Source organism: Suricata suricatta, chromosome 15, assembly GCF_006229205.1.
Source record: "Suricata suricatta isolate VVHF042 chromosome 15, meerkat_22Aug2017_6uvM2_HiC, whole genome shotgun sequence".
Lineage (NCBI taxonomy): Eukaryota > Metazoa > Chordata > Mammalia > Carnivora > Herpestidae > Suricata > Suricata suricatta.
In genome coordinates this window covers 31,625,922-31,634,837 of record NC_043714.1, presented here as the reverse complement: position 1 = coordinate 31,634,837, position 8,916 = coordinate 31,625,922, and the positions used below count along the sequence as shown (strand labels likewise).

The 8,916-nt window shown below is 41.0% G+C and overlaps 1 long non-coding RNA gene across 1 annotated transcript; it reads left to right on the top strand.

Moving 5' to 3' along the window:
* Positions 1–786: 786 nt before the first annotated feature.
* LOC115279325 lies at positions 787–8,699 on the top strand. The gene is made up of 3 exons (XR_003903364.1): positions 787–870; positions 7,486–7,577; positions 8,622–8,699. It is a non-coding gene; the product is annotated as an uncharacterized LOC115279325 (long non-coding RNA).
* Positions 8,700–8,916: the final 217 nt, after the last annotated feature.

Genomic DNA, 8,916 nt, shown 5'->3' with positions numbered 1-8,916 from the left:
CCAGCACACCCCCAGCACTCCCGGTCTTTCCTTCTGTCCTTTCTGAGCCTGGGGCTTGCAGACTACCAGGATGACAACAGTACTGATCTTGGGACCTGTGGGCAAATTTCATGCTGCAGAGCAGTCTCCAAAAGTCTTACTCACATAGGTTTCTGGCTCCCACAGCCTGGATTTGCCACATGTATATGGCAATGTGTAAATGCCGCTACGTGTGGCCATCATTTTTGTATCATTAATGTTCTCTAAAGATAATGCTTAAGTCAGGTAAATGTGTTATCTTCAAAACAAAGGAAATCAATGCGTTCCACTAATTTTGTTGTTCAAACATCCTGAGAAATTGGACACACAAAGGACTAATTTGTGCTGCTATTTTCAAAGTCTTTCAACGATAATGATTATCAATGTTTATTTTTAGCTTTTAATTCAGGCAAAATATAATTTTTGAAGGAAACCACATCGATCTTGCCATGAATCAGGATGAGCTTGGGCTTTCAAAGTAAGGATCATGTTTTATGAATTATTGATTTAAATCCTATAAAAGAAAGGACAGGCTTATTGGCAAATAACACAGTATATAAAAAATACAGGAAAAGTCTGGGACTTAGAGACGTAAATGATGCCATCATAATGAGTCATTGGAATTATTGCTTTTTCCTAAGCTACACTTATTTTCTCACATTAGTAATTGTGTGATTATGCTCTCTGGCCAAGGTGTGGGTTCTATTGCTGATCAGTCAGAATGCCAGCTCTCATTCTGTACCAGCTTGACAAAATGGGCCTGAAGGAGTAACACATACATTTGCAGTCAGGCTCCGGCATGCACACAGAAGACATTGAGCCTGACCAGCTCAACAATATGGGTTTCAGAAGGTTGGTAAGGGACTGGTAAGATCTTTTATAAGAAACTGTGGATGTGGGTGGACCAACTTATATATGGGTCTTGATCTATTTCCTTTCCATGAAAATGGGTATGGGTTAGAGACCTTCCTGAGAATAGCAAGGATCTAAAAGAATCATCTAGTGTCTTTTCTTTTATTCAAGCAAGACAGATTAATACAGGAAAAAAGAAGAACAAAGTGCAGTAACAGAGGAATGAGTACTTTTGCTTGAAGGTAAACATTTGAAAAGCAAATGCTTGACATTCTCAGGCCACATTCAATAACTCAAGAATGAGCCTAGTACTCCTAATACACCATATGATTGGCATTCTTTTCAAATTGGCCAAGTTTATGTAAAATAAAAAAGTAGGGTTTTCCCTACATTCCTTTTCTTTTTACCTCATAGGATTTACTCCCACAAATCCTATGAACAAATACATGATGATTTTGTGAAAGGAAAGTTAGTGATCTTGAAGTAGCTTGCAGGACTGGACAAGCTGCAAGAGACGGTGGCCCACAGTCCTGACCCCCAGTCCAATCCACCACTCCTGGAGGCACTATCGAAACATGAAAAGTTATATTTGTTTGCTCTGTTTTGAAATAAATGCCCTTAGGGACGCCCCGGTGGCTCAGTCGGTTAAGCGTCCGACTTCGGCTCAGGTCATGATCTCGCAGATCATGAGTCTCAGCTCCGTGTTGGGCTCTGTGCTGACAGTTGGGAGCCTGGAGCTTGCTTCAGATTCTGTATGTCTCCCTCTCTCTCTGCCCCTTCCCTGCTCATACTCTCTGTCTTTCTCTCCTTCAAAATAAATAAACAGGAAAAAAATTTTTTTTAAAGATTTAAGGAAATACCCTTAAAAAATAGACAAGAGACCAGCCAATATATTCTGGAAAAAAAGAAAAAGAGCAATGATAAGGCACTGACCAAATATTAAAGCACTGGGTGTGTGTATGTTTGTGTGTGTGTATGAAACAGTGAGGCAGTATGACATCAATAAACAGAGTAAAAGAACAGAATAGAAAGTCCAGACATACATAGAAAGTCAAGTACAAGAAGGAATTTAGTATCTGATAAAGGTGCCATCCCACATAAATGTAGGAACGATGGATATTACAATATATTGAACATCTGAGTCAGCCTCTGGGATACACCAAGTTGTATCTGTAACTCACACTGAGCTAACAGGATAAATTCCACATGATCAAAAACTTAAATGTTAAAAAGGGGGAAATCTTAATAATATTAGAAGAAAAATGTGGGAGAATTTTTTATAACTCAAAATGAAATATCATTAAGGAAAAATTGTTAGACTGCATACAAATTTATTTTAAAAGTCTGTTTAAGAAAAAATACTGTAAGCAACATCAAAACACAACTGACTATTGGAAAAATATTTGCAACTCCTATCACACAAGGCTAATTTCCCTAACATATAAAGAGCTTCTAAAAATTCAGGAGAAAGAACACCAATAACTCAAAAGAAAACTGAGCAAGAAATGAACAGGTGGTTCACAGAGAAGTATATTAAAATAATTCAGACATACAAGGAGACACTACCCCATCAATAAAAAATGCATGCATATTAAAATTACACTGAAACCCAGTTTCCCACCAATCAGTAAAATTCCAAAGTGGAGGCACTCTATCAGTTTGACTGTCGAAAAATAGGTGCTGTCATGTACTGTTGGTGGGGCTTTAAGTTATTACACCTCCTGTGGAAAATAATTTTACACTATCTCTCTGAATTATAAACGCATATTATATTGCACAAAGCAATTCCACTTCTTGATCTATATACATATTTCCCACTATAGCACTTAAAATTTTTTTAAAAATATTTATTTATTTTTGTGTGTGAGAGAGAGACAGAATGTGAGTGAGAGACACAGAGTCTGAAACAGGCTGCAGGCTCTGAGCTGTCAGCACAGAGCCCAATGCCGGCCTCCAACTCACAAACTGTGAGATCATGACCTGAGCTGAAGTTGGATGCCTAACTGATTGAGCCACCAGACACCCTTCACTTTCTTACAATAGCACAACCTTCTGTGAGAGAGTGGTTAAGTGAATTATAATGTATTTACATGATGGAACACTAAGCAGCTGTTTACCAAGAAGAATAAAAAGAACATGCTGTACACACTGATATGAAAAGAGGTCTCCGATTCATTGATATGGAAGAAAGGGTCAGCAGAATATGCCCTTTCTGGGGTAAATAGATGAGAAATAAAAATGTCTTCTCACGTTTGATCATATACTCACACAGAGACTCTGGGAGGGTACCTGAGATCTTTCTAACAATAGTTGGGTGGTGAAAGGTTGGAGGAGGAGCAAGGTAGAAAGAAGAGTTTGAGTCCTCTGAAAGAAGTTTTCTAAACTACAGCTGGTTGGGATCACAGGCACAGTCTGGGGTCACGGAACTGACTGGCCTTCGTGGCTCACTCAGTATCAGACAAATGGCTTTGGCTTCATCACCCCAGAACTCTTGCCAGCAGCCCTGGGCAGCTCTGGACTGTAAGAGCACAACGCTTTCCAGAATCAAAGATCAGAGTTAGAAGGCACGGCAAGGGGCCTTTGAGAGAGAACTTGGACACAAGCCCTCAGCATCCCTCCTTTACCCATTATGTCTTCTGCTATGCCAGTAGTTCTCAATTAGTGGAAATTTTGCCCCAAAGGGGCATGTTGCATTGTCACAAATAAGAATACAAATTTTTGGCATAAAATGGCAATAGCATTGAAGCTGAGAAGCCCTGCATTACAGTGAGACATGACAAGAAGGCTGAGGTCCGTGAGGCACAGCACTGGGAGCAGGAGGGATGCTCTGAATAAGGAAGACTGAAACCTTGTTACACCTCCCCCTGTGTCTGCCGTAACTCAGAGTTCCGTGTAGATGGATGATTCTTCTCTGCCCTCGTATGACAAACATTATAAAACTTACTCTTGAATAAAACATGAAACAGATCTCACAGCACAGTGCTATAGTTCAAGAATAACAACTCCTCAAATTCCCACATGTGCTGGATGGAAATCTGTGTTTAGTGTTGGTGCCTCTCATTATTGCCCATTCCACTCACAACGAGGCCTGATTTACACAAGACCCTGTGTTTGGAAATCACGTAGACACCGTAAAAGCGGCGCACCCACGCAGAACGGCGGTTGTCTCTGGAAGGTAATTCAGCGGCTGTTAACAAGTCTCCATTTATTGCAGTGCAGCTAAAAGAAGGAAGGACGCGGTGCTGACTCGCTAATTGCCAGGCACTTGGGACGGGTGCAGGGAAGGGAGGAGAGGGACCGCTGGAGGACACAAATCACGAGCTGGCAGAGGCTGACTGGAAGGAGGCCTGTATTCCAGAAGCTGATGTTCTGAAGCACAGGGAATTATTTGCGATGGCAGAAACAACAGCAACAGAATGCATTCTGATGCCAGGGAAAACAAATGGAGAGAATGACAGTAAGCACGTAAGAAAACAGATGATCAGCAGAATAGAGAGAGCAGTAGGTGTGGAGCTGGCATCCTCCTCACATGAGCACCAGTGCTCCCAGCACCCTGAGGGGACTCCCAGTGGTGGTGCCCCAGATTCCGAATGGGGGCTTGTGGTGAGGCCCAGGGCAGGGCTGCCCCTTGCAGCCCCGGGCATTCTGAGTGGGTACACAGCTCCCCGCCGGGGGTGTGGGAGTTTACTCAGCACCTATGGGAAATTCACTCACCTTCTCACTTATAGGAATTTGATTTTTTTTAAATTTTTTAAATGTTTTATTTATTTTTGATACAGAGAGAGACAGAGCATGAGAGGGGGAGGGGCAGAGAGAGAAGGAGACACAACTGGAAGCAGGCTCCAGGCTCTGAGCTGGCTGTCAGCACAGAGCCTGACACGGGGCTCGAACCCACAAGCATGAGATCTGACCTGAGCCGAAGTCGGAGGCCCAACCGACTGAGCCACCCAGGCGCCCCTAGAAATTTGATTTAAAGGGAGATACCATGGTACTCAGCCTTATGGAATTTTTGCAGGGTTTACATGTGGAGCTACTCCTGTGCTCTCAAAGAATTAAGTTAGTGGCGCTCATGGATATTTTCTCACTCTTCCGCTCTCCTTTGGTTGATTGTCACTAAATCATTGTCAGTTGCCTTTTGCCTATTCTCTTCTGCTGATTGCAATTATTCCCTCCCTGCCCAGACTGTGAAACTCTTCCTGGTGTTGAACAAGGAAGAGGAACTTTTGCGCTGAAATGTAGGAGTACATTCAGGGCAGGAGGGAGAAAGTTAGTCAGAGTCATAGGGCAAAGCAACTTAAACAGTATTTACCAATTTTTTTTTTGGCCACTATTGTATCTTCTGATGGGGAAATACCAACAAACATTTTTGAAGAATGACAGAAAATGACACGCTCCTCAAGAAATGAAAAGCACAGGGGTGCCTGGGTGGCTCAGTGTTGGTTAAGGGTCTGACTCTTGATTTTGGCTCAGGTCATGATCTTATGGTTCATGAGACCAAGCCTTGCATCAGTCTCTGCTTTAAAAAAAAAATAATAAAGAAATGAGGACTACAAATACACCTCAAATCTTTCACTCCTTTGAAGGCTCCCTGGGAAAAATTTCCACACAGAGGTCAAAATTCAGGATGAGCTACTGTGTTTAGTTAATGAAGCAGATTTTCCATTTCCTTGGATTGATACTAAAAATAAGAAGAGCTTCCATTTGCACCACTCTTAATATTTTAGATGGTTGCAATATACCTTATCTTGTTTTCTTCTTGCGACACCCTTGGTGAGATCACTGTGGTGTCTATATTTAAAAGACCAAGAAATCAAGTCCAGAAAGATGACTGTGAATTGCTTAATATCACAGAACCAATAACATAGATTTTTCTGTACCCCAGTGTTACAAGCACTTTGTAGCTACCACAAAGAACTTTGGAGGCAGCAGCAGCAATGATTTATTTAGCATTCACTATGTGTTAAACATTTATATTCTTGACTTAATGCTATGAACAATCCTGTCGTGGGAGTACTGTCATTTCCAACATCAACTAATAGCACAATACCAATACGTGACAGGAAGGTGGGGCTCAGTAATAAAAAATGGTAGCACCTGTTTTACCAGCTGAAACTATAATCATATCTCTTAGTTTTCCTATTAACTGTTTAGGAATTCACACACACTCATTAATAGAAAGGATGAGGCTGCTCTCTTAAGGACTCAGCATTCATGTTCTCCCATTGTCAACCATTCAAGAACCCCACAAATCTACTTATTTGGAAAGAATTAATCCTGCCTCTGAGTGACAGGCAGAGAGCAAACGGAAGCATCTGGCTGGTCCATTCATGTCATTGACTCTGCGACCCTCCTTCAGCCTGGTCCTGTCCCACAGTGTCCTATTGAACACTTTGATGTTTCCAAGGCCTAAGGTCCAAACAGTATTATTCTCTCTGTCAATGCAGCCTCGGTGTGTCCTGATTCTCACAGAGGCTGCTGGAAAAACCATTTGCTTGGGCTCTTTAGTTTTCCTTCAGCTACTCAACCACTGATCCCAAAATGGAATCAACATGCCTGAGGGAACTGGGTCAGCTCCATCTGCCTACTGTGCCAGAAGCAGGGCCAGGCCATGGGCCTCTGGGCCCAAGTTACGACACAGGCTGCACCTTCATTCATGGCAGCTTCACCTCTGAAGTCTATGATAGCCTTTCCCACCAGAGCCATTCCAGAACAGTGAACAGTGAGGAGTTTTTTTTCCAATGCTGAAATAAAAAAGAAAAGGGGGTCTTGATTCCTTTATTTCTAAGCATTTTCTTGATGCTTGGATACACTTTTCTGCATCCTTCTTGGGACCGGTTACCATTTTAAGTGGTATTTAGAGGGCTACTTTCAGGAGGCCACACATGGTTCTCTTATTTCCTCCTCTAAGATAGGTACATATTGGCCTTACATTGTCATAACTAATGTAGGTCCTTCAAGTAATTACTTCCAAAATAATTTGAAAATTTTATTTTTGCTTCAAAGTAACTATGCCTCCAAACATGGAAGAACTGACACAATTTTTAGGGTTCCTTCTTCCCCAACACCCCTTACTTGTATGAAGCCATCATTCGGATGATATTGTTAATCACACCAATGAACCCAAATCTATCCAGCCAAACAGTTTATATTGCTATCTAAGCTATATCATTGCTCCAACTACTGAAAGAAAACAGAAACAAAATATCTAAATAATTGCAGAACATTTCAAGAACAAACTCATTACTGTGGAAGTCACAGCTCATCAATATCTTGGTTCTGTCATCATACGGTTATGTGATATTAGACTCGGTGTTGCAGATGGTATATTTCCTCATGACACTTTACAAGCAAGCTCAAAAGGCACAAGTGCTTCTAAAGCAATGACAGAGAAAACAGAAACAAAACAAATTCCAAACCCCAGGAGGAACACTAGAATCTCATTTTATGAAGCCATGAGCCATTTCACATCATACAAAGGAACTTCTATTACTCTGGGAGGAACATTGAACACCTAAATAAAGTTACCTTACCAGATAGACTGGATTGAAAACATATTTTCTTCTCTTGTGTTTTCCCAATTCCCCAAAACAAAAGACAATGGGTTTTATTTTAAAGGTATACACCCCAAAGGGATGAAGAAATGAGAACAAGACAGTATCAACCTTTTGAAAACAAGAAAGATGGAAAAGGCAGCGGACGCAAGGAAGGTAAATTTAAAACTGGTAGCAGAGAAAGCTGAAAACCAATCTGATTTATATGGTCAGATCTCAAAAGTTGTGGAGTTGACAGCACTAGGTAACTCTGGAATAGGATGAAGAGAGGTGGCTTGGCTAAAATAAGGAGAATGAATTGCTAAGAAATAACCAGATCAGATGATGTCCTTCACTCCAACAGGCTGGGTGACTGAGTTTCCCCTCTCTGGTAAAGTGAAAGCTTATTCTGTGGAGATAGTAAAGGGAGAGTCTCCAAACTAGAGACATTACAACCAGTTAAGGATGGAGATTCTCTTCCGGAGTGAGTGCTAACCTGACTCCCATGCGTGCTCCGTGACCAACCAGTTCTATCTTTTGAAGTGCGTGCAATAGGCAGGTGTGTATCGCACATGAAGCCATTATTTGTAGTCAACAATTAGAATCAACCCAAAGATTCATCAACAAGAGAATGGATAAATTCACTGTGACACATTCTTACAATAGAAACTCACAAAAATAATGTTGAATGAAAGAAGACAGACACAAAATGTTACCTATTGTGAGCTTCTAATGATAAAGAAGTAGTTAATTTGGAGGGGAAGGAGGTCATAGAGCCTGATAAGAGACCTTGGGGAACACTTCAGATGCTGGCAATTTTTCAATTCTTGAGCTGACTGTGGTTTTGTGGGTATGTTCTCTTTTGGATAATTTGATGGCATATATGCACTTATGATCTTGTTGCTTTTCTATATCAATGTAAGACTTCAATAATGAGGTTTATTTAAAAAAAAATGGGCCAGCTAAGATATCTACAAATTGCATATCAACTTCAGTGGTTTTCAAGACCCTATTTTCATTGTACATAAAGTTTTCTGCATAAAACTTGCCATCAGTGGAAAGGAAATGGGTAAGACCATTAGGGAGGAAATTATCTTGGCCCACAACTCTACTGAGAGGCAACTTACACCTGGACTGTAACTTGCATCAGTCAGAATAAGCTCACTCTATACTGTAGATGTGCAGCATTAGAAAAAAAATTTTTTTTCCTTTTCTTTCTAGATCACTTGGTAAGCAGAAGTCCATGAAGTTCCCAAGATTCCAGTCCTCTGCTATACTCATCTTTCTCCTAGTGATTCAATTAAAGATCAGTTTGTGAACTGAAACAAAGGGATTATTGAGATTTAATCAAGTTCTAAGATCTTTGACCTTAGGATCAGGAAGTTAAATCCTGGGTAAACCTGTCTTGATAAAAGAGTTTTCCTGGCTGGTCACAGAAGAGAAAATCAGAGAAATGTGCTCTGGTCAGCCCGGAATAAAGCAAACCTCCATGCATGAACTGCCTATGGGGACCACA